This window comes from Phyllopteryx taeniolatus, chromosome 10, assembly GCF_024500385.1.
Source record: "Phyllopteryx taeniolatus isolate TA_2022b chromosome 10, UOR_Ptae_1.2, whole genome shotgun sequence".
NCBI lineage: Eukaryota > Metazoa > Chordata > Actinopteri > Syngnathiformes > Syngnathidae > Phyllopteryx > Phyllopteryx taeniolatus.
The window spans coordinates 13,888,012-13,915,573 of NC_084511.1; the positions used below are offsets into that span (position 1 = coordinate 13,888,012).

Below are 27,562 nucleotides of genomic sequence, written 5' to 3' on the forward strand. Positions count from 1 at the left end.
CTCAGAAAATGGATGGATGGATGGATAGATTTTTTTATACAGTGTATATTCTTTTATGATTACTGTATAGCTGACGGACACTGATGGTGTAGTGGTACATTCGCCTGACTTTGGTGCGGGCAGCGTGGGTTCAGTTCCCACTCAGTGACGGTGTGAATGTGAGTGCGAATGGTTGTCCGTGTCTATATGTGCCCTGTGACTGACTGGCGACCAGTTCAGGGTGTAGTCCGCCTTTCGCCCGAAGTCAGCTGGGATAGGCTCCAGCGTCCCGCGACCCTAACCAGGATAAGCGGTGTTGAAAATGGATGGATGGATGGATGGATGGAAATGGATGTATAGCTGACAGCTAACGAAAAAGAAAACTTTTTGTCCATCCATCCATCCATTTTCTGAGCCGCTTATCCTCACAAGGGTCACGACGGGAGTGCTGGAGCCTATCCCAGCTACCATCGGGCAGGAGCCGGGGTACACCCTGAACTGGTTGCTAGCCAATCGCAGGGCACATAGAAACAAACAACCACTCGCACTCACATTCACACCTATGGGCAAATTAGAGTCTTCAATTAACCTACCACGCATTTTTTTGGGATGTGGGAGGAAACCGGAGTGCCCGGAGAAAACCCACACAGGCACGGGGAGAACATGCAAACTCCACACAGGCGGGGCCGGGGATTGAATCCCGGTCCTCAGAACTGTGAGGCAGACGCTCTAACCAGTCGTCCACGTGTCCATATTTGGCTAAGTCCACCCCCTTTTGCTCTGATTGGTTGCCTCCGTGTAGAAGACCTACTTGTGAGCGCACACGTGTTTGTTATTGTGACAGCGCTGGCTCGGGAGCCGAGAGGTAGGCGGAGATCTTCGCTAGTGATGTGGATAAACTCGAGAAATTTGAATGACCTGATGTCACGCCTCTGGGCAGAAAAATGTCTGGAACTCAGGAATGGATGATTTTTAATTCATATTTCACATTTTTACTGAGGCACTGTAGAGACTATATTACTTCGCAAATGCTAATAAAAGTTGGTTTGGTAAAATATGGCACCTTTAATGTAGTTATAGTGTACACAAGAAATTAGGTTGTAATTGGCCTTCTGAATTTAATTGAGTTGAATTAATCTATATACCGTATTTTCACGACCATAAGGTGCACTTAAAAGTCTTAAATTTTCTCCAAAATGGATGGGGCGCCTTAAAATGTGGCACGCCTTATGTGTGCACCGAATTCCAACATCTATAAATGTTGTTGTGTGATGAGCGCTCCACTTGACTTTAAAACAAACAAACAAAAAAAAAATTCTTTTTTTTTTTTTTAGCATTTCCTGCCAACACGCAGCTTACACAGAGGAAAAGCGGACGTGGCTGAGGACAGGGGAAGGGTGCATGAAGTAGGACGCTAAAGCCACGCCCCCAGTAGGTAAATAGCGCCAGAGTGTTTTTTTTTTTTTTTTTTTTTTTACCGCTTGACTGACTGGGAGCATTTCCGGGGTGTGCATTGTGCAAAACAACATCGGTTTGGCTAAGGACTCCCGAAAATGTCACCTACGAAGAGACACGCTTACGAAGTGGTATTAATTTAAATGGTAAATGGAGTGCACTTATATAGCGCTTTATCTACACATCACAGTTCCCAAATCACTTTACATTCACACACACATTAATACAACAATGGGCCGCTGCCGCCATGCAAGGCACTGCCAGGCCCACTGGGAGCAATTTAGGGTTCAGTGTCTTGCCCTAGGACACTTTGACAGCAGACAGTATTCGAACCGGAGACCCTTAAGTCACTTGATGATCTGCTCTACTGAGCCACAACCGCACAACGGCAGACTATGTTTGTTTATTCTTGTGATTTAGATGAAGATCAGACCACATTATGTGACCAATTTATGCAAAAATTTAAGACATTCTAAAGGATTCACTTACTTTTTCCTCCATTGTACATGGAACTTGAATTGGATCAAGGATAGTGAATAAATGCTCAAATGGCTTTCCATAAATTTACATGGCATTAGTGTGGTAAATACAGTATGTATTTACCACTTACCACACACAGTATGTATTTACCACACATTATGTACAGCCATATTTGTGGAATGCATGTTTTCTCAATTGCTCACATGGTCCACAGTTACTGTAAATATTGATGGCAATGTGTGAACAAACCAGAAAAAAAACATCAATGTGCATTTATGCCTCTGTGGTTGGCAATGGTATCACCACAGATGGACATTGTGTCCTATTTTTTTTTTTTACTCATTTCTCTCTCGCTTGTCTTTTCTTCCCCAGCATTAATGTAGCTTTCTGGATGCCTTGCTTCCATTTAACTATAGGTCCTGGCGATTCCACTCCATCTAAAAACGACTTGTAACAGAGCAGTACACACTAAAAAAATGTTGGGTCAAACTTGTAACTCAACTGTTGGTTTGGCATAGTTGTGTCAGAGGTTTGGTCAATTTGATCCAACATTGGATCAGAATTAGAGCAAATTATTAACCCATCTGTTGGGTAAGAGATGCCCTGACCACAAAAAAAACAAAATGCATTGATTTCACAACCCAGCTATTGGTATAAACTGATCTTTTTGTTTTTTTGTCCTGTTCGGTTGTTAGGTCAAGCAGAAAGGAGGATCTGTATCCCTTATATGCCGGAACAGTTTTACTGTGTCACAGTAGACTTTTTAAGCTGCCGCTGTGGCTTCTTAGTACTTTGATGGATATTTATTGAGAATCAGAGTCGATTACTAGAACAGACAAAGGTGAGAAAAGAAGACGAAAAAGACAAAGCAAGATGAGGAAAGTAAATCATGAGATACCTAGAACAATGACACATTAAATAGGAGTGTTGTAACGCTAACCCGGTTCTGAGATTGATCAACTACATTAGGTTACAGGTACAGCACCATTGGTTTGAGAAAACCCGCCTACTTGAAGTCGCCATTTTTGTTTGATTCCACGTATTTCATTCAGCTGCAACTTGGAGCCACCTGCTTATTGCTTCCTATATGGTGAAGTGGTACAGTTAGTACAAGAGCCTAGTTACTCCATCCTTTACTATAATATAAGACATTTATTATTTGTGGAAAAGTTCAATGCGCATGTCTGACTACCAATTCAGGGTGTATTCTGCCTCTCGCCCAAAGTCAGCTGGGGTAGGCTCCAGCACCCCTGCAACCCTAGTGAGGATAAGCGGTTCAGAAGATGGATGGATGGCTGGATGTTAGTAATGCTAACTAGAAAATACTTTTCCAGAACAAACAGTTTAGGCTGGTTTGTATGATGCAGCAACATCAAACTGGGGCCAAAAAACAGTGGGATTAATTCTTTATTTTGTTATTATTATGTTTTAGACCACTTTTGTTTCACATTTGACCAATACAACAGTAAGATCACATTCAACCAATCCAACGGCAGGGTCACAGACGACCCAACAGCCCCAACCCAACACGTAGGGTCAAACCCCCTTACCCAGACCTGGTGGTCTAAAATAACCACTTGTTGGGTCGGTCCAACTTCAGGAATGCATTGGGTTACCCATATAACCCATTTTGGGTTGGTTTTGACCCAGCCGTTTTCAGAGTGTACTATCAGCTCAGATTATTTAGTACAGGGGTCCCCAATGTTTTTTTGCAGCAAGGACAGGTTTCACATAAAGCAATATTTTGATGGTCCCACGTAGAAACAAATAAAACACATGATTAAAAATACAACTCACCATTATGCTGAAAGTAGTTGTGGTAATTTGTGGGACTCCTGCACTTGTTTCTCTTCAATGAGCCGGTCTCATCTTGGGGTAATGGGAGACAGTAAAACCCGAAGTGTGTTACGCGTGTCCAGCCAACTCCATCATTTATTTTGGTAACCATCATTGCAGAAAGTCCTACTTCACAAATATTGTTGGAATTTAAGCAAGGTATTCAGTGCTCTTTTGGCAGCTTCTGAGACTTGACTGCCTCATTTGCATCCTGTCGCCGCATGTTAAGCCTGCCGCACACTGCGCGATGTGGTCGAACCCAACTGGAGCGGACCATTGCATAAAAATAAGAGTTACCGACGCGAGCGATTCGATATATGGACGCCCTGAATAGCGAGCCTAAGTAGGCGTTTGATGCTGCATCAACTATATTTTACTTTATTACTTTTCTTAAACCATAAAAAGATAGAATAATAGTTAAGGAAGAGGCAGGTTGCTAAAGATAGTGGACGAGGGTGGAAATAAAAGTGGGAGTGTGGATATTTTAAAGGAGTCTCCCTGACATTCATTTGACCGTACCCAGCAAGATACGCGCCATTCGCGTACATTTTGGTCACAAGCTTCGTTTTTTCATCCACAAGCAGATTATACACTATGAATATAGTTAAATATTGATGAAAACACAATATTTGATGCTTTGTATACGGCAATTATTTGGCTTGGGGTAGCGTTCGGTGTATCGCTTGCGTAAAAACCTGAAAATGTATTTTCAGCATGAGTGAAAGCTGATGTGCATTTTGATTGGCTGTAAAGTATGACGTTGCACCAGTGTGTGCCGTCGATTAAAATTTGAAATTGCGGCAAAAACATTGGCCGACTGGTTGGCTACTCATGAAAACCGTGCACACTGCGCGACATTTCAGTCGGGTTCATCCTCGTCGCTCGGTATGCGGTGCATAAGAATCAACTGTACCGATAAACCGTTTCTCGCCTGAAATCCTGACTATAGTGAGAGGGGAATTTTTCTGACTAACTAGATGGTGGCGCTGGAGCAGCATTTTCACCCTTTTTCTCTTCCTATTTTCCTTTGTTTCCACAAACTGATCTGCTCCTGGTATGCTTTAGCAGCTCTGTGGAGAATACAAAGTGGCTTCTCCATTCACGTGTAATCTGGTACGCTCAGCTATTAGGTTGCTGCTGCTGCATGTCTGCCTAGACCCAAGTGTAGTCTATAGTAGAGTTTCCCAACCTTTATTAAGACAAGGGACTCATTCCAGATAAGAAAAGTCTCACAGGACAAAACAAAAAGTATGAATATTGAAATAATAACAATATCATCTGAATTTAATCACAAAGTGACTAACTCAGTTTGAAATCTGGGCCTGTTTAATTGAACACATAGGTAACTGATATACTCACAGGAAGCCAAGACTTTTATGAGGTGAATACACAGGTTTATTGCACTGTCTGCAATCTAATGGAAGATAATTTAGTTGTTCTGCCTGTCACTATATGTCACTGGCATAGAGCGATAAACAAAGATTTATTTGTAATTCATGAATAATAATTTTGGGACATATTATATGTGATTGGCTAATTTACACCCCAGGGGCATCATTAATCAAGTTTGCGTATGCGCAGAAGTGTGCGTACGAACATTACCTTGCAAAGTATGGGAGTTATCAACTTGGACGTGCGTAGAAACGTGTGTAAATTTACGTAGAGCTCTGACCATGTTTACACACAAAACCTTGAGGTAGAACAGTGAAACTACAAATTCAATGGTTAGTGCAACAGGTTATAAAATGCAGCTGTGACAGGACAACCTGAAAAAAAAACTTGAAAAGCACATGACATGGCTCATCTTGCTCTATTGTAGGATTTGGAGAACCGTTTTCAAAGAGTATGCTGATGTGTTCAGTCAGAGCGCAGAGTGGCTTCTCAGCATGCAGGTACTGCTTTCCCCAAAATATATTGACAAATCCATGCTCTGATTTGGAACCCGTTGGAGTGGGAGACAAAATGCACCAGAGATCCAATGCACGTCCGGCTCCTGTCTACCCTGGGATTTAAAATTTTATATATATATATAACAAGCTTTTCACACCTGGATTTGGTGACTCAATTGGGTTTAAGTCAGGGCTCTGACTGGGCCATTCAAGAACAGTCACTGAGTTGTTCCGAAGCCACTCCTTATTCCGTTATTTTAGCTGTGTGCTTAGGGTCATCGTCATGTTGGAAGGTGAACCTTCGGCCCAGTCTGATATCCTGAGCACTCTGGAGAAGGTTTTCGTCCAGGATATCCCTGTACTTGGCCGCATTCATCTTTCCTTCGATTGCAACCAGTCTCCCTGCAGCTGAAAAACACCCCCACTGCATGATGCTGCCACCACCATGCTTCACTGTTGGGACTGTATTGGACTGGTGATGAGCAGTGCCTGGTTTTCTACATACATACCGCTTAGAATTAAGGCCAAAAAGTTCTCTCTTGGTCTTATCAGACCAGAGAATCTTATTCATCACCATCTTGGAGTGCTTCAGGTGATTTTTAGCAAACTCCATGCGGGCTTTCATGTGTCTTGCACTGAGGAAAGGCTTCCGTCGGGCCACTCTGCCATAAAGCCCCGACTGGTGGAGGGCTGCAGTGATTGTTGACTTTCTAGAACTTTCTCCCATCTCCCGACTGCATCTCTGGAGCTCAGCCACAGTGATCTTTGGGTTGTTCTTTACCTCTCTCACTTAGGCTCTTCTCCCCCGAATGCTCAGTTTGGCCGGACGGCCAGCTCTCGGAAGGGTTCTGGTCATCCCAAATATCTTCCATTTAAGGATTATAGAGGCCACTGTGTGTGTATATATATGCATACCATGTATATAAGTGCCAAAAATACATTATAAATATTAATATATCCAAGTATACATGCCCATTCATGTTTTTGTGGGTGATAAGTGCAGTGTAGATAAATGACTATGCAATTAATCCACAATGAATAAAAGAGAATGGTTATCATGTATAGTTCGTTTTATCCTCTGCACATCATTTATTCTTGGAAAATGCATTAAAGCAGAACATTCTATTTCCTTAATAAAGAATATTGTCTATCTGTCTTTGGTGGCATATTTCCAGCGTGTGTGTGTGACTCTGAAGTACAATATATCATCTGCTGAATTCTCCGTCAGTGTGTAGGAATTGAATATATGCTTGGCTGCTTGTTCAGCTTTAATCCATTCAGTCCTTGGGTGAAGGAGAGGGACAAGCAAGATGCATTCTGTTACTCTGTGCAGATCTAAGAAAATGTGACTGTTACAGTGAAGGAGATACCCAATTTGCATTGGTTCAGAGATCTCGTTTGATGTCCACCCTGCGTCTGAGATGTACATAAATGAGCAGGGTGCATGGTGAATCTGCATCCACAGATGCACAGCATTGCTTACCTACGTACAATACGTGCGTGTGTTGCTGAAGTGCTTCAGCAAATCATTATCAACTCAAAGTACGAGTCCTGTTTTGGTGCTACCCAGTACCCAATCAGAGGTAGAATAGGGCAGGTTATCTTTCCATAAATACAATGGCCAGCTAGGTTGCCGCTCAATGCCAAAACAAAGTATAAAACCGCGAGGGATGTTTGAAGTGTAGTGCAGCTAGCGGGCTAGCCTGCTGGCTAGCTGCCTTTTAAATTAAAGCACAAGCAAGTGATGCACCATGCTGTCACTGTTTGTGGGCTGGTCCGTTGCTGGCTCAGCACAGTGACGTGGCCCAAGGCAAACCCAGTCAAAGCGGGGTTGGGCATCTACAATCACTAGGGTTGGGCATCTACAATCGAGAACCGATTGGAACCAGGACTAACGTTACGGTTCTCCCAGAATCGTTCAAATAAAAAAATTTCGGTTCCCAGTTTTGATGCCTAGTTTGCTGAGCCCGAAGAAGAAGTGTCGAAAATCAATGAAGAAGCGTCAAAAACCAACAAAGAAGAATGAAGACGTGCTTGTACCCGACGGCGGCGGCGGACAAAAGTGTGTCTCAACTTTGTTAATGACCAGTCGCCTCAGTGAAACACTTGGAATAAGATTATATTCTGCAAAGGAGGCTTTTACGATGTGTAGAATTCTGACAGGTTCCGAGCCTCAGCCTATACCCTGCGGAGCTTCAGTGAAGTCAAATCTCAGTCAATTGAGTGAGTGAAACAATAAAATACATCTATGCCAGCATTGAGACAGCTAACAAGGTTAAACGGTTGCTTGCACTTTTGCACTGATGGTTTTTAGCATTTTATTTTAGTCCAAACCAACGTAAGAGCAGATAACAGAAAAAACTTAACACTTAGCTTAACATTGAGCTAAAATTTCACTGTAGCAACTTTAAATCACAATGTATTGGGACAAAATTCACATAAACGTTGTCTCACAGTGTCAAGAATACTAACCTTGTGCCTCATCGGTGGGTAAGGAAATGAATCAACATTTTATAGCATTTGGTTAAAGCCATTTAAAAAAAAAAAAAAAAACGGTGAAGTGACTTTTTGTGCCAAAATGTTGAGTTCTGGTGCGTACCCTTCAAAATAAAACACTACATGCTTAAAACAGGAAGTCAAGTTTAAATCTGCACATATAAACCATTTTACGCGATGAAACAGTTGCAAATAACAATTTTAACAATGCTATATTTAACTTTTAGCTGAAACATTAATGCATATTAAGTCAATTGTGTTAGTTCCACACACATTGCCTTTTAGTTCAGAGGTTTGATATTGAGTTATAAAGAATCTCAAGTCAAATGTTCATTTTAGTCTATGCTGCAGGCTGCTAAGAAAATGGATGTTCATAATTTGGACACCCTTTATTTAAACCATCCAAACTTTCTTGACCCAGCCCCCTACAATAATGGGAATCGAGAATCGTTTGGTACTGGAATCGAAATAAGGAACCGGAATCGCTCGAATTCAAACAATGCCCAACCCTACCTTACACATCCACATGAACTCAAGAATTGTACATCAATTCAGTTTTGACAAACAACTGGAATGTCATCCAGCCCAAATTTTTCCTGCTTTTTAAATCTGTTACAATTATCTGACAGCTTAAGTGACTGTACATAACCGTTTTTATATTCTCCCCCTGTCCAGTAAATACTTACCGCCCAAAATTTTCAATATTAATGTTGACTGTCAACTAAAAAGTGTGAATTTGAGAAAATTATTCTTTAATGTCCTTTTGTGTAAAAGTATAACTAACTAGGTCGTTTTTTCATCAGCTGGTTATCTGTTCAAAAAGTAGTTATTTATATAATAAAATTAATTATCAATTAATTAATTATCCATTCATAAACTGATTATCTGTATGCAGTAATCCCCTCCTCCATCAGATGAGGAGGGGGGTTTAATTTCAGTCCACCTCCGTAATAATTGAAATTCTTGATATAGAAATACCCTATTTAAATACACTCCAGGCATGTTTTTGTTGCAATTACAGCACTTAAATTTTATTGAAAGGCCTATAAAGACACCTAAAACAACACAAACACATTTAAACACATCATATATTGAGAGAGAGCAAGATCAATGTATAACACAAAAATAGTGTACAAACTATAAAAAATAGAGTAACAACTGTAATCAAAATCTGCAATATAGTGGGACCGCGAAGCAATAACTGTGGTATAGCGGAGGCTTATTGTATCTGTGTTCCGCGATGATTAGCTGCAGGGACTCATTGTTCCAGGGCTGGGACTCATTGTTTACATGACATGTGCATGACTCACGTTGTCTCAAGTGTAAAATGATCTACGTTTGTTACTGTTGTATGCAATTGTGAAATTTGCTCGCTGGCATTGGCCAAAGTCTTTTATACCTCGGAAAAAGGATCCTTTGTATCTTACAATGTGCTCACTCATTTGAAGGGATCAACTTGCTCTGCGGTATTGATTTGGTTGGAATTTTTAAATAGTTCACTGCTCTTGGCTGTGATGAATTGCTCAACAGAGGTACAGTACAATGGTCCAGTAAATCAATGCATTCAACCTTGATCCCTGCTTGGAGTAAATCGGAGCCTGCACTTTTATTTCACACATAACGGCTGTTACATTCTGTGCACCTGTGGTGAGATGCTTATTCCTCTTGCAAGTGGTGTTCCACTGAGCAATAGCTCAGTTAACAGTTGTGATGAATTATATTGCAACAGTGCACTTTTGTCCCAGTTAATGGGATGCAATCAATAACATTAGCAGCTTATCAGCAACCACTGCGTGATAACCCAGTATGAGGGCCCTAGGAAAACACATGATAATCAATGTGAATGCAGGGATAATAAAAAAAAAAAGATTCTCGGTAAGATTCTGGGAGACGTGATACCGAACAGTTTGCACATTGATTTGAAGCAATCATTGAGCAAAATTGTTTCAAGTGGACAAAAGCGGTGTGCCATTACTGCACTGGGGAATGTTTGAGACAGTGAAGACAGGAATAGGCTATTTATTTTTCTTTACTTTTATACATCTCTGTGTTTGGTTAGCTCATCCACTTTTGAAAAAAAGCAATGTGTGGAAAGATTCCTAATGAGCTAGGCAGAATTTTGGGGCAAGTGCTAGTAATTATGTTTAAAAACTATACAGTAATTGGCTCTGAGTACTGTACATGACACACATTAGCCTCACAGAACTGGCTGGCATGACCAGCGTCTTCTTATTTTATGAACTTTACAGTACTCAGTGTTGGGGCTGTGGCGATTGACGCATTTGCCAAAGAACTCGCACTTGTGTCCGCACAAAAAGCAGAAAGTGAAAGTGACTGGTGAACGACAACGACGAAAAGACAGCTGATGGACTTCTCATTTGTTCAGAGGAAAATGACGTATACAGGAATACTTTTCATATTCTTATGGGGTGAGTTTTCGTTAACGCTATCTACGTTATGTTAGTGTTTATTCAAACTTTTGATAAAGATGAAAGATGTTCCTTGTGGTTGTTACAACGCAAATCTGACTGCAAAAAGCGTTTTCGGCATTAAAAATCACACATGTATAGGATTCGGACACAATAGAAAAATATATGGACGTGATTCAACGTTATTGTTATTCTTTTCTGTGAAGTTTGAAGTAAATCTGACAATGCACTTGCTCTCAGTGTGACCCAGAAAATAAGATGGCTCGAGTGAACCCTGCCATTGTTTGTTGTTTAAAGCTAACTAGTTTAGTTAGCTCAGCTGCAACCGTCAAAGTTACGAACTCAAAATCGCTGGGTAACCGCAATTTCAGCAAGTGCTGGCCATCATATGCTAAATTAATTTGTATATCGACTTTTTTGGTGTTGTAAGCAAAGTATTTTGGTTAAAATATCAATGACTGTCTCAAGCAGCAGCCGCTGCCGACATCCCCGTTAGCTTGTCCCGTAGCAGTTGGCTAATCTTCCTGGGGTCCAAATATAATAAACAGTACAAATAATAGATTAGTACAACACGTAGTACATCAATACAGTAGTTACGCATGATTCATTGATACAGTAGTTACTCAAAATATATGATACAGATTAGAACAAATAAACCACATTAACACAAAAGACACCAATTAATAATTCAATAAGAAATTAAATCGAATACTGTTACAACAAAAACAAAATCCGAAAGCAACACCTCTCAGATGAAATAAGTATATATAATAAATATTTACTATAAGACATAATATAACAAAATAGCAGGCATGTCAAACTTGTAGGCCGGGGGCCACATTCACAGATCATTTTATGTGGCTGCCGAAAGCAAATAATTTGCATCAACTTCCATGATTCTTGCTAAAGTCTGTACCAAAATTTCAAATCATAACATGCCGATTTAGCATTTTTTAAATTGTATTTTATTTTATTTATTTATTTAAGTTACCAAACCAGCGGCACGGTGGACGACTGGTTAGCACATCTGCCTCACAGTTCAGAGGACCGGGGTTCAAATCCCGGGCTCACCTGTGTGAAGTTTGCATGTTCTCCCCGTGCCTGCGTGCGTTTTCTCCAGGCACTCCGGTTTCCTCCCACATCCCAAAAACATGCGTGGTAGGTTGATTGAAGACTCTAAATTGCCTGTAGGTGTGAATGTGAGTGTGAATGGTTGTTTGTTTCTATGTGCCCTGCAATTGGCTGGCGACCAGTTCAGGGTGTACCCTGTCTCTTGCCCGAAGATAGCTGGGATAGGATCCAGCAAGCCCGCGACCCTAGTGAGGAAAAGCGGTACAGAAAATGGAGGTATGGATATTACCAAACCCCTTTTTACATGCAGTAACTTCAACAATAGTTCAACTATTATCATTGACTTCTGATTTGAAAACTAGCTATGTATCATTTATATTTTGTTGTGTATATATAATACTATGATCAGGCGATGGAACATTTACTGTATATGTTTTCACAGTCATAACAGTCCTCTGAGGGAAACCGTACCAACAATGTGGCCCGTGACAAAATTGAGTTTAACACCTCTAGTGTATACAGTACAGTATTTACAGCACTCATCAAATGTGTGCTGTCTTAGCACTAATGCATTAATGTGTTTGCTGCTCTGCGTCTAATGTTAATGTTACTACAGTAAAAACTAAACAAGATGCAGTAAAAATGAACTTGAAAGTAACATTGAATGTTACTATTTCAATGTTAAATACCATAATGTTAGCCTTGGATCATATTAATGCTTGTTAACAATTTAATCAACTAGCTCTTCAAAGAATTACAGTATATCAATATTATTGTATGTAACGTAATTAGTACTGCACAATAATTAAGAAGAAGAAGAAGAATCACCTTTTATTGTCACATGCACACGAAATTTGTTCTCTGCATTTAACCCATCACAGTGAACACATACACATGTTAGTGGAACACACTGGAGCAGGGGGCAGCTGAAGCGCCCGGGGAATGTGAGGTTGATGTACTACACTGTAATTCTTAATGAGACTGTGCAAAATATATATTATCTTTCTTTCTGCTCTACTTCGAAGCCGCAAAGGCAAACAACCAATGAACAAAAAGTCTTGAAAGACACATGATGAGCTCATAAAACATTGGTGATAAAACACAGGGTGATAAAATTCAGGTGTAACTGAACAGACCCACCATACTTCCAGTGTCCCAGTAAATGGAGGATATTATCAGAGCTGAAGGAGGCATTGTAGTGCAACTAAACAGGGTAAAACTGAACTGACAGAACTTAAGCTGTCAGCAAAAAATACTGCAGCTTCTTGTTACACTGCATAAAAGCACTGCTTCATCTTCAAGTTCATCTCGCTCGTGTTGATTGTAAATCAACAAGTAATAATTACTACTTCAAACTACAGTGTATGATGGCTCTCAGTAGACCTGAAGACCTCCGCCAAGGCAGAGCAATCCAAATTTGGATCAGCACCAAATTGTACATCTTCATAGATACATACCACCTTTAGATGGCAGAATTTTATCATTAACATTCATGCATTATTCACTGAAATTTTTTTCTCAAAGTAAAAAGTCAAATATTGCCATATAAAACTGTAGAAAACCCAAGATCAGCACATTTAGCTACAGTATAGCTGCATCAAAATTGTAATTAATTTAGTGTGTTCTTTTTTGGCGCATTCACCACCCTTCTACAAAGTTTTGTTGAAATTGGATAATTACATAGCTAACAAATGAACACACAAGCCAAAATGTAATGGCTTGTTCTGGTGGTCTATAACACATGCACATAGAATTAACACACACACAATTGAAACCAGTACAGTGTAGCAGACATGCTCCCGCAACCTGAGGTGCCACAGTAACTCCCCCACAACTTGATAAGCTGCATTCCTCCCTGCTGTGTGAGACGGTCACTAAAAGGACTCCTGGTGTATGTCAAGTGGACCCTAAATTAATTAGCAGGTCCCATCGAAATCTTGGTTTACAGTCATCAAAAAGTCCTTTTCTTCGTTTGAACTGACAGCAACCAAAGGTGGGGAGATCCTCCCCCCTATAGGAACAATTGCTGGGACACAGGCGCCACCCTCTGGCGTTTGAGTGTTACTACAAGGTGGACTGAATGGTTTCATTAAACTGAAGATAAAATGTCTGTTGTGATATTTCACGAACTCTGCAGAAATATTCAAAATGTATGTCTTCATGTATGTGGCATGGTGTCAACCTACAGGTCCAGCTGGAGATTTTGAGAACTGTTTGTCTCGATTTGAAGCCAAACAGCATGAAGTGTTGCATTGAACCATAAGTAGTTGATTTGCCAAGACTAAAGTTTAAACAATCATTCTATATGCTTGATCTATGAGTAAGAGTACAAAGTTGGGAGTATATTATATTAAGATATGATTTTTACACCACTTTTATGGCTAAATTGCAGACTGAAATTCAAGTCGATGGGCGTGGGCTTCTCCATTTTCCTCCGTCCTCTTGGGCACGCCCCCTGGGTATTTAACCTTTGGCTCCCACCTCTTCTGTCTCTTTTTTTTTCTCATTTGTTCTGCTTCTCTGCTGCCCCTTCCGTTGTCCTCCGGTGCCCCCAGGTGCCACCACGTGCGTGAGCGCCCGCCTCAACCAAGCCAGTGGCGCTTTCGATCGAGGAAGCCGGCCATGCAGCTTCGATTGCTTTTCCTAGCCGCGATCGATTGACTGAGCCTCACGCGCGCATCTGAGAGCAAGAGCTGGGCCGGCCACCAGTTCAATCGACAGGAAAGTTACGAGCGCACCTAAACCTGCTTCGTTTTCCTCTTGAGGAGAAAAGACCATCCCCAAAGACCAACGAACCTACGGTCATGAGTACCACAACAAGCGTTTCTAGGATGCACAATATTAGTGCCGATTAATTTGGGGGAAATTACTAGCTTCACACAAAATCACAACTTTGCTCTCTCTCTCTCTCTCGCTCTGACTGAACGCATTTTGAACATTGGTCCAGCAACACACGGTCCTATTTTTCCTTTTCGTTACCCTTAGTGTTATTTTATTTCTATAGTTAGAGCCTTCTGTGTGTTTCCCTATAGATCCCTCATATATTGCATTCAATATTCTATAAAATCCCACTCTTTGTAGTGTTTTGTGTGTGTTTTGGAGTTTAACAAATGGACCTCTCTAATCTAGAACTCATATATTTTAAGTGTAGGAACCTTTAGATTATGAGTCCTTTTCATTTTACACATCAAACATCTACCATCAATAAATTCTCCACTTCAAATCCTCATTTTGTGTATTTTTTGACAGTAAGAGAAAGTCCGGATGCAATTTCTAAGTGTGGTCTGTAAGTGTGGAGGCCAATAGATGCTGAGCGCTAGTGAGTTAAAGCAGGCCCCTCTCGGCTCATTAGAGTCTAGTGCATAACACGTGCACACATAGAATAAAATGAGAAAATTAGCATTTTCCTTGTTTGGACCAGCCAAAATGTCAACACAAAGACAGAAAGACAACAGTATGCACACATACGTGCACATACACGCTATATACTGTAGAGCAGGGGTGTCAAACTCATTTTTGTCATGGGCCACATCGTAGTTATGACTTCCCTCGGAGGGCCGCTACAACTGTGAACCCATATAAATGAAAGATTACCTCATATACTGTAATTACATACGGTATACACGACACATTGATGAATAACCAGTTTTGAAATCAGAAGCCTATAATAACATTTTTCGACTATTACATTTCTTTTCAAAGTGGGAATATCTCAATGGTATTACACTAGAAGACAATGAGCAATTTTGATTTGCTTTCGCGGGCCACATAAAATGATGTGGCGGGCCGCATCTGGTCCCCGGGCCATCAGTTTGACACCTGTGCTGTAGCGCAACATGGGGGAAAGGAAAAGGTGAGGAAGGAGCTGATTTCAAGAAAATTCTCTGTGTTTTCACAGTCAATTGCCTAACACGGTGACCTTCACTCTCAAAGGCTGATTAAGATGGCAGCAGAGTGCTGCATTACAGCTCCCAAACGTTTTACTTGACCAGCTCGAGCCAGAACCAAGAGGAGAGACGAGAACGGTAGTTAGGCGCCCGGAGGTGACATTTACAATTTGAAGATGAGAGCCACGTACTTAATTAAGAAATGGCAGGGGATGTCAACTACTTTACCCGTCACAGTTTCCCAGGAAAGCTTATTTCATGCTCCAAAAAGCATTTGTGTTTCAAAGACAGACACACATACACAGTTTGTGTTTGTCTGTGCTACGAAACAAAGTGTCGGACAAAGATTAATAGATTAATCCCAGACAACAAAAAATATTCAAGTTCACAGAAGCGAACAAGAACAACATGTGTTCGAAGTGTAGCTGCACAACGTGTTGCTGTATGTGCACGTTTATACACAGACAGGTTGCGCAAGTAAGGCTGAGAGCAGGGGCGCAATTACAGGTTATTCTTATACAGTGATATTAAGTATAACTACAGCATAAAATATTCACCTTCTTTTTCCCAGAGAATTCTTAATTTACATATGCCTCAGGACAGGTGTCGCCATGGTAACATGTAGAGAGAGGAACACTGGTTTGTGTGTACAATGCAGCAGCTGCGGCCCTGAGGGCTGAAAGATGAGCACAGGTTATGAGTAAGCGGTTGCAATGTACAAATCCCTCGACAATGTCTACAAGTAGCTCGACAAAAAGCTCTTTGTTTGCGCTTTGTCTTTAAGCAAGGTTACACGCATATTTGTCACTGTGATTTAGGATTGCTCCAAAGCCTTTTTTTATTGTGCTCAAAAATTGGTCCTGGAAACAACGTGTGGTGATATAATTATGCTGTACTTGTCGGGTAGAAAGAGAGTTAAATGGAAGCTAGTCCATGTGTCTGTCAGAGTCACATTAAAATGCAAACTGTAGGCTTTTTGTTTTCTGGACAACGATAACTGGTGGATAAAATACAAAATGTATGAAGAAGAGCTAAAAGTAAATGAGCAGACATATAGACTGTTACTGTCCTGGATCTGGTGTCTCGCTTCAATAGTTTCAACTAATGGGTTCAACCATTCAGTCATTAAAATTCTACATCAAGAAGGACATCTGATCTACGATGTTAGAAATAGCGGGGATCGTGGTCAAAGTACTGACTTTTGGCAATAAACTCAGTATTTTCACTGCAACCTATAGACAATTTCACCATGGTGTCACATATACTTCCAGGTGGCAAAAGCACAACTGTCACCACTAGTAAACAAACCCTTCCATGTGATTTCAGAAAAGAGGGTGAAAGCGCTTAAATCTGAATTTTAGTCTTCTTCTCTCGTATTTCAAAAGGATTGACTATTTGCCAAAAACAACGTTCAGTTCAAACATTAAATATCTATCTATAGCTTTGTTGTGTATTCAATTGAATATACGTTAAAAATGATTTTTAAATCATGTTATTCGGTTTTTATTTAGGTTTTACACAACGTGCCAACTTAATTGCAATTGGGGTTTGCAAACGTAGTGGAAATTAAGACACAGTGCAGTTAACGTGATCGTTGAGGGACTGGCTAATTAATTATTATAATTAATTATTAATTAGATCATGTTAATAAGAATGCACTTTCCCTTAAGAAGTGAATACGACGATACCAGGTAGTTTCACAGTCTTCTTAGCACAACTACAGTACATACAGTATAATATTAACTCGATTGATCCTGCTCACCCACAGGTTCTGCTGTATTAATTTTGATTATCTATTTATTTTTTAAGAAGAGAGAAAAAAAACTAAAACATTTGGGGAGGGTTTGGCAGTGCAAGATCAAACATTTAAGAATGAAAATGTCTGTACAGCTTGGACCATGACCATGATGATACGTACAAGTGTTACGAGGATTTACAGTATCTGCCATTATTAACTGTTACGATTTTCACTGCTAATCAGGAATTTCTTCATCGGAACAAGGCACTTTTCATGCAGTTGACTTTTATTTAGCTCATTTTTTTGTGCAACCACATGCTCCTGGCTGCCTTATATTACCTTCAAATCCCCTCACGAGCCACATACTGTGTTGAATTACATCGCCTGATTATATTAAAGATGCCACATTTAAGACGGCGAGAGCATTGAAGGAACAGTAAGTAAACAGATGTTTATGTACGTATGTTTAATGATGCTCACCTGCATTTCCATGACACATGGGTGCTCGCTTAGTGTGTGAACTACTCTGCCTTTGTGCTGGGCCTCTGAATAAATCTATTTTTACAGTGCTGTCATAAATACAAAATACATTTTCATTATTTGAAAACTATGCTATTTAGAAAATGCATATTTGCATGTCTGAACATGGTCTAATACTCTGTAGTCACAACGAAATGCAGCTTAGGTCACCAAGCTTCGACCTGTGGATATTTTTTTCTTCTCAGACTAACTTTATATATATATTTATATTGAGAGTATGTGCCTGTATGTGGACAAACTACACAAGTCCACGTTCCTGGAGTTATGGTGCCCCCTCAGGGTAAAAAAACATCAATACTTAGGCCTGCACCACACAGTGTGACACAGCCAAAAGCAACTGAACTGGACAATCGCAGAAAAAAAAAAACCTCCCCGTCGCACGTCAGCCGACTGTCCCTCGCACATATAAACCAACTTGCTTGCAATGGAAAAACTGCAACCACTACTGTTCTAATCCAGAAGCAACATTTGGGGCGCCACATACAGTGGACTCAACTGTATCTTTTTTTTAGACTTTACACCAATTTTATTGGGCTGATCGGTATCGGCCGATATTTTGCATTTTATGCTGATCGGCTTTAATGTCATAATTCGCCGATCCGATCAATGATCGCAAAAGACATTTACTCCGCGTCCCCATCGTGGACAGTATATTTGAATCCAAAAGCTAGTTTATTTTTAGCCTTGTCACGTTTCTTTTGATGTAGTATTGGAAATATCTGACGGCCAATAAAGTTATTTAAAACAAACAAACAAACAAACAAAAAACGTCGGTGGTGTGGAACAGACAACACGTCTGAGACAGACAACACGTAATGCCTGGATCAGTCTACAAGACAAATTTGCTCTTTCACGATTACACTGTCAAGACTACTGCAAAAAAAATCTTGTATTCCGATACCACCGCATCCCGTTTTTTACGAACATTGGGCTTTATCTTGTCAACTCAAATGTGACCGGATGCACTCGTTATTGTGGCGACGACAACAGTGGATCGCGCCGACTGTATTCTAAGGACAAAATAGGGAAAAACGTGTGTTGGTGGTCACCGGTGCTCAGGACAGGAGAGGACGTTCGTTTAAGGCTCACGTACTTTTAATACGATACGGCTCGCAAGCAGGCAACAAAACGTTATGTAGCCTAGCAAGCTAGTGGTAGCACAAACGGTTGTACGTAAACATGCCGCCGTTCTCTCGAATCATGCTCTAAAGTTTCGGTGTGGGTGAAGTAATTTAATTAAAGATAAAGTAATTTAATTACAGTAAGTTAGCACCCATTATTTCTGTCATGTTGTAATGTTGGTTTGACCTGACTGATTAGAATACACGATCTGACTAGAGCTGTGATTTCTAACCTTTATGGAGCCAAGGAACATATTTTCCAATTGAAAAATCTCACGGCACACCAACAAACAAAATTGTCACAAAAAGTGAATAGATTAATTACTGTATTTACTTCCTGCCATCTAATAGAAGACCATTCATTTGTTCTGTCTGTCACTATGCCTCACTCGCATAAATAGAGGAACAAAGATACATTATATATTGTAAGTATGATTTTTGGAGCAATTAAGTACACAAGTATATACAGTAAATGAACAGGTCATTTAAATAGACACATTCCTCCATCTTGTGATCAGATCGTTTTTTTCAACTCGCTGATCGGTGATCGGCCCCAAAAATCCTGATCGTGCATGCAGCATGCAGTATTTTCAATACATTTTATGCTTGCAATTTTCTCTTCTGTGTTTTAATAAGTTTAGATGTGTTTAATGCATGTGGGGGTGGGGTGAGGGTGGGGGGGGGGGGGTAAAACTATCCATCCATTCCTCCATTTTTTGTAGCGCTTATCCTCACTAGGGTCGCGGGCGTGCTGGAGTCTAACCCACTTAACTTCAGGCACCAATAGCAGAGCACATATACTCAAACGACCATTCACACTCACATTCACACCTACGGGTAATTTAGAGTCTTCAGTCAACCTACCACGTATGTTTTTAGGATGAGGGAGGAAACCGGAGTACCCGGGGAAAACCCACACAGGCACGGGGAGAACATGCAAACGGTTAAAACTACTATATATAAAAAATATTTTTATATGAGCGCTATGATATATTTTCATCTTTAGTAGGTCCGGAAAATATCCCCCGCCATAAATGGGGCTGTATGTCAAAATGAATACTATGAAAAGAATAAAGTTAGTATTTTGCACATACTGTAACTGTAGATGCATGTTTTGTAAGCACTCTGCAGGTAGTGTTTCTTTTTGATCAGCAATCATGGAGTTCTTGTGAGGATGACACAGGATTATCTGAGTTTTGTAGTTTCTAAAAACAATAGCCTGCTGCTGTACAGCCGTGTTTCATCACTCAAAGTCAATTTTCTTTAAAATCCATTACAAATCTGCCTTGAAGCTCTTTATATGATTCTTTTTCTGGGAGGAAAATGGATGTCAAGATGAAATTCATAGAATTGCTAAATACTTTATTAGCGACCCTTCTCAGTGATTAACTGCAGTGCTACGTCACCTAGTGTGAACGTGCCGCTAATTGGGAGACAGTGTTGTGACTGCAGACAAGGACCATTTCGATGAGTCTGGAAATTATCACACCGACTGATGTGCACTTGTAAGACTCCACATGCATCCTAAATTCAGATTGAGGACCGTGAATTGATTTCAATTCAAAATGGAGAGGCTTGCATTCAGAGACTGATTTCTGTGTCAGACTTTTACAAGAGCACATTTGTACATGAAATGTCTGCCACATTGTTTACCACAGTGTTGGATACTACAATTACATGGTAGCAGAAGCTGGGCTGTGTTAGTGTCCATAGAGAGCTGTCATCTCTATCTGAACAGGAAGAAGAAAAGGCAGCCTTAGTGTGCCTGTGCCTGTCAGCTCAAGGGATGTGAGATAACAAAATCCACTGTGTACGGTGACTGCTGCAAGCTAATCGTCATCACCATCTTCACATTGCAACTGAACAAAATGGTTTCAGCCACTGATGGATGGGGGCGTCATTGAAGACAGCAAGGGTAAATGCATATTGCAGGAGATGCACAGAAGTGTCACGGTATTGACAAAAGTAGTACTCCAAAGCACTAGTTCTTAACCTTGTTGGAGGTACTGAACCATGCAAGTTTCATACGCGAATTCACGGAACACTTCGTAATTGGAAAAAATAAGATATGGTTTATTTCATATTCAAAACAGTCACTTTTTTTGTGCACAAAATGAACCACACACCAGTTGCACACAAAATACAAACTGTGTTGAAAGAGCCAAATCAACAAAAAAATGTATTTCACACACACACACACTCACGCGCATCCGTGCACGCACACGCACACACAAAATTCAATTAAATGAAAATTTACTGAACTGTAAATGAATGTGAATTTTGCTGTTGCCTTTTTCACCTTAGAAAGGGCCACTCATATCATTTTCACAACAAAGTCTGTTCTTTTTGTTTTTCTGTCTAATCCTCAAAAAATATATTTTGCTAAAGAAGCATGGATGCTTTTCCCACTGCAGTTTAATTTATTTTTTCTTCACTGCAGCTGTAAGTTTGATCCCAGATCCTCTGTGGCTATTTGTATTCACCCACTGTTTGTTCAAATCTCCACAAAGTGGAAGGAGACACATATCAATTCGCATTGCAGCAGAAATGCAGTTTCCACTAGGATCTCTGACTTAACAGTTTCAGTCACTCCAAAACATCACTTTCACAGCATTAATCAAGTCAGCATGGTGTGTTTTCAGTTAACACTGCTTTCTGATATTGACCCACATGCATGTGATAAAATACATGGCTCTGCGTCAGCATAAAGGGGTTCTAACAAGACTAACAAGCTGCTTCCTGAGACAGAAAAGTATACCCATTAGTTGATTATAATCCTGAAACGCTGCAGGGATAAACAGCATGTTTTTTAACACAGTGTTTCATATGCTAATTAAGATTTTGTTATTGCCAAACACTGTTTAGTTTGCTACACTGTGTTAGGACAACAAGGGATTCATCTCTCAAATTTGTCTTAAACTTAAATTTTTAATATTTAATGGAAAGAAAACAATAAAACTGTCTGTATTACGATAACTACATTGCTTTATCAATCACATGCAGGCAGTGTGTGTATATGCACACAATGGATGCTGACTGCAGCACAATGTGATTGCTGTACGGACTGCAATCATTCACAGTTATGGACATGGCCACTGGGTGATGGAACTGACCAACACACAACCCAAAAGTCTGCATCAGCTTTGTGCTCACTCACTGGCTGTCTGGCATGGGATCAATGCAGAAATGCAGATGTGAGCAAAAGCTGCAGAAGACACACAAACACGCACATACTGTACATTCCCCTTTGCTGAAATGTTGCTGTATTGTCAATATCACGACACTAGAGAGAGTTCGTAACCTTTCACGGGTTATGAGTTGCTTAATGGCCGTAAGTAGAATGAGAGACAGAGAAAGGGGGAATAGTCATGGGAATAATTAAGAGTGACTCATTTTAAATGAGAAAGCTGCAAAAGCTTATACATTCATGCAAAACCGAGCCACTGTATATGATGCCTGCGGCTCACATTTGATAATGAATTTAAAATTGTAATCCTCATAATATGAATGTGAATGTGCTTTAGTCACATGACATGGGAACAGTTTTGCCTCAAATGATTCATACTTTGAATAAAACTCTAATGAGCTCAGAAATCAATTGACCTTTTTAACTGTATAAACTGTCTCGTGGTGTGATGTTTATTCTTCTGTACTTGTAGCACTTAGGATTGGTCCTATCCTCTGTTCGGTTCATGACAAGGATAATATAAGGCAAAAGACGGTAAAAGGATGAAATGTATACTTACAGTGTTTGAGTGTTGACTGAAGGTCTTTTTGTCAACAGGGATCACCCATAAATGTTCTCCCACACAATTCAGTTATATGAGAACCTGCTGGGGCACAGAAAGGGAAAAAGGGAATTGAACTAATAAGTGTTTAAGAATCATCACACAATAATCATTTACGTGATTGCGTAAGAATAGTATTGCTTCTTAAGTTGATATTTGTGTTGATTTAATTACCTCCATTAATCACTGACAAAGAAAAACAAAAACATCTTTTACATAGAGACCCTGCAAAATTGCCACATCAGACTTGAATTATTCATTCATTTTCCGCACCGCTTCTCCTCACTAGGGTCGCAGGCGTGCTGGAGCCTATCCCAGCTATTTTTGGGTGAGAGGCGGGGTACACCCTGAACTGGACGCCAGCCAATCCCAGGGCACATATAAACAAACAACCATTTGCACTCACATTCACACCTTAGGGCAATTTAGAGTCTTCAATTAACCTACCATGCATGTTTTTTGGGATGTGGGAGGAAAGCGGAGTACCTGGAGAAAACCCCCGCAGGCACGGGGAGAACATGCAAACTCCACACAGGCGGGGGCGGGATTGGAACCCCGGTCTTCAGAACTGTCAACTGAGATTAATCACACAATTTTTTTTTTACCTCACACACTCCTTTACCTTAACGTGGAAGGATATCCAAAATGCGGTGCAGGTTGCTATAAGGCCAATGATCTGGTCAGTGCTTTTACCAGTGCAAAGTGAGGAGACTGACTAATGGGCTCCGTGGCAAATTTTGCATCAAAAGTCACCTTGATGAGACTTTTGGAGAAAAAAAACAAAGGTAATTTCCATACAATGCAGGGCTGAACTCTCTTTTTATCGAAGCACAACAAGTTTAAAACACTATCTCAGAGCAAAATGTCGTACTATGTGTGGTATATTTGTCGACTGTGATTAATTGCGATTAATCACAATTTAAAACTGTGATTAAGCTGATTAAAAAAGTTAATCGATTGACAGACCTAGTATGTATGTATGTGTGTATGTTTGTATTTATTTATTTAATTATTATTATTAATTTGACATTATTAGAGAATACACAGGCGACTTTGTAGTAATGTAGTAATTATTATGGGCACACCGAAAAAAAAAAATAATTAACTAAGAGAATAAAGTTGATACAATGATACAAAAGTACTAATAGAGTAGTCTAAAGAGACTAATATTATGTGAGTGTTCCTTTGTAACCTTGTGTTCCACAAGAATGAGAACCACTGGTCCACGATTCGTTCAGTTTCACGTACTATTCTCTTTGGGAATCTTGCCTATTAATACAGTGGTGCCTTGAGATACGTATTTTGTGTAACCACGCTCATAACTCTAAACACTCATATTTTAAATGATCATTCCCCATTGAACTGATTTGAAATGCCGTTAATCTGTTTAAGCTTCCTCCCTCCTCCCCAAAAACAAATACATATTATATACATGTTTTATAATATATATAAAATATATATAGGTGTTACGGTGGGTGACTGGTTAGCACATCCGCCTCACAGTTCTGAGGACCTGGGTTCAAATCCGGCCTCGCCTGTGTGGAGTGTGCATGTTCTCCCTGTGCCTGCGTGGGTTTTCTCCAGGTATTCTGGTTTCCTCCCACAAAAACATGCATGGTAGGTTAATTGACGACTCTAAATTGTCCGTAGGGATGAATGTCAGTGTGAATGGTTATTTGTTTAAGTGTGCCCTGTGATTAGCTGGCAACCAGTTTGGGGTGTACCCCGCATATATATACACACACACACATACATACATATATATATACTGTCTGTATATATATTAGTGATAAAGAGCCAGAGGGGATTTATGCCTCCATGTGACTGCATATATTTTGTCAGCTCAGTAAAATATCTCTGAAAACCTCTCTGTGAAAAATTCATTTCCTCTGTATACTGTCAGTCTGGGCTTTTCTCTAAAATTGGTTTTAAGGGTAAGGAAGTCAGATTTCAAGAGCATTGTATATGAAGGAGACACAATTCCTTTGGCATTTAAAGCAGTGATGTGGAACTGACGGGCTGGGGCATAGCCATCCTATTAAAAGTGTGGGGAGATTGTTCCGGAGTAAGACAAATTTTATGAGCAAATGATCATCCTTACACATTTAACTGCTCCTGTCCATACTGGGCAAAGAACTAAATAACCAAACTGTCAAACGTTGGTTGATGTCAAACACAATTACAATAAAGAATAGATATACAGGTAAATGCCCAACGTCAACACTGAACACAACATTCTGTAAAATATAGTTCTTGCCAGCAAGCCCATTGCACAAAAAATGAAAAAGTCAACATGGTGTTTTAAGCAAAACAAAGCATTCATTCAAATTAAAGTTGCCCACAAAGATCATGTAAAATATTTGTAAATTGGTGGAATCTGATGAATGTCAGAGTCAGAATCTTTGATACACTTGTTTTGGTATTGTTATATTGAGCCCTCCTTTTGGAGGAACATTGAGAAAATGTATGCAGTAAGCGGCACGGTGGCCGACTGGTTAGAGCGTCAGCCTCACAGTTCTGAGGACCCGGGTTCAATCCCTGCCTCCGCCTGTGTGGATTTTGCATGTTCTCCCCGTGCCTGCGTGGGTTTTCTCCGGGCACTCCGGTTTCCTCCCACATCCCAAAAACATGCATTAATTGTAGACTCTAAATTGCCCGTAGGTGTGAATGTGAGTGTGAATGGTTGTTTGTTTGTATGTGCCCTGCGATTACTGGCAACCAGTTCAGGGTGTACCCCGCCTCCTGCCCGATGACAGCTGGGATAGGCTCCAGCACGCCCGCGACCCTTGTCAGGAGAAGCGGCTCAGAAAATGGATGGATGGATGTATACAGTAACCTCTGTGATGCTTGAGGACTTTATAAACTGCAGTGGTGCTATAAATTTTACTCGGAAGACAATTTATTTTTAAAGCTTCAAATAGATATTCACTTAACATATCAAACTTTAAAACTCATATGAGGTGATAGAGAATTGTGAAGGGGTACATGGTTGAAACAAACATTCATTCATTCATTCATTTTCTGTACCGCGTATCCTCACAAGGTTCGCAGGTGTGCTGGAGCCTATGCCAGCTATCTTCGGGCGCGAGGCGGGGTACACCCTTAACTGGTCACCAGCCAATCGCAGGGCACATAGAAACATACAACCATTCACACCCACATTCACACCTACGGGCAATTTAGAGTCTTCAATCAACCTAACATACATGTTTTGGGGATGTGGGAGGAAGCCGGAGCACCCGGAGAAAACCCACGCAGGCGTGGGGAGAACATGAAAACTCCACACAGGCGAGGCCTGATTTGAAGTCCTCAGAACTGTGAGTCAGATGTGCTAACCAGTCGCCCACCGTGCCGCCTTGAAACAAACAATGAAGTCAACATTTATCAGAGAAGATGTAAAGTTCTTAATGAATATTTAGGTCCTGACTAAGAGTAACATGAACATCCTGTGTTTTGGTTTAGATTTTTGATTAATTGTATTTGCAAAATGCAAAATTTGTTTTGTGCTGCGATTGGTTTTGTGTATTTTTTATGCTGATTGTGTCATATACTGCCCTGCAGTCCCATTATAGTAGCCTGGAGGGCTCTTTGCGTCCTCCACCCCCCCTTCTGTTTTCAGCACCTGTCTCCAATCAGCCTCATTACCACCGGTATTTAAGCCTGCCTGTTCCAGGAAATCCTCGGCAAAGTATTGAAGCCTCTCCTAGCGTGCTCCCCTGTGTTCCTGACCCATGTCATTCCTGCCACCTGTCCACGCTGCCGCCTGCCAACACATCCAGGACCTCCTCCGTAACCTTTGCTCAATAAACTGTTCATCATTTTACATCTGCCTCCGCCTCCTCTTGGGTCCAGCTACTCCCCACACTTGACAGATTGTCTGTTGTTATTTGCAGTTACTTTTGTTTGCAAATATTTCTTATGTTGCAATGTGTTAATGTGTGTAGTAATTAATTCATAAAAAAGGACAACAAAAACAAAACAAGACATCAGCTTGGATTTAGGAAAAATGATCAATATTTTTGCTTATTTTCTTCCATGTTTTGAATCAAACACTAACCCATGCATCCCTTAACTTAGAGACCGCTGGGGCCTATTGGAAACCTCAAAGCCCACCAAAACCTCAACACTTTGAGACTAGCATTAATAATAACAGAATACAGATTTCATAACAAAATAAGCAGATAACACTTTTTACTTTATGACGCATAATGTATTATTAATGCTTATAGCTTTTGATATGAAAGTGCTGTGGATGATAATAACACTATTTCTATGTTTTTAATTTGTCATAAATTATCTACATTATCAACAGGTAACATTTTTCCTGAACTTACATTCCTTGTTTGCAGGCTGGTTTGCTCAATATTTAGTTTTAGCTCTGCCATGACCAGCAGGCAGCATACATCGGGTTCATTTTCTCTTTGTGTGACTGGGGTCACCAACCTTTTCGAAATTGATAGCTACTTCTTGGGTAATGATCAATGCGAAAGGCTACCAAAACATTTGAAAAAAACTATTTGCTCAAATTACCTTTAATAATATTTTATTAATTATCAGAGGTGGGAAGGAACACGCTATATTTACTCAGTTACATTTACTCAAGTAGCATTTTGGATAAATTGTACTTGTCAGAGTAGTTTTAATGCACCATACGTTTTACTTGAGTATTTATGTTAAGAAGAAACGGTACTTTTACTCAGTTACAAGGATCTACATGCCGCTCGCTACTTTTATTTTTCAATTATTGTGTGCGTAATCTATTTTTAAACTTCGCCTTCGACTTCCGCATTGGGCACTTTTTGCACCAATCTAACGCAAACACTTGTGTCATTCGAATCCAGTTCACCAATCAA

At 40.3% G+C, this 27,562-nt stretch overlaps 1 protein-coding gene and 1 long non-coding RNA gene across 4 annotated transcripts in view; one reads left to right on the forward strand and one right to left on the reverse strand.

Moving 5' to 3' along the window:
* Window positions 1–2,114, forward strand: part of LOC133485001 (uncharacterized) — a 35,476-nt gene extending 33,362 nt beyond the window's left edge. Inside the window, exon 4 of the long non-coding RNA XR_009790574.1 lies at window positions 1,314–2,114. This is a non-coding gene — a long non-coding RNA (uncharacterized LOC133485001). The remainder of the gene's footprint in view (window positions 1–1,313) is intronic.
* The window catches only part of frmpd3 (FERM and PDZ domain containing 3), a 104,546-nt gene that overhangs the window by 43,874 nt on the left and 33,110 nt on the right, over window positions 1–27,562 (reverse strand). For 2 of the 3 annotated variants that reach the window (XM_061788285.1, XM_061788283.1), the window contains exon 2: window positions 22,668–22,751. The gene's annotated coding sequence lies outside the window, so the exon portion shown is untranslated. Of the gene's footprint in view, window positions 1–22,667; window positions 22,755–27,562 lie in introns of all 3 variants that reach the window. The other variant, XM_061788284.1, reaches the window with a different exon arrangement.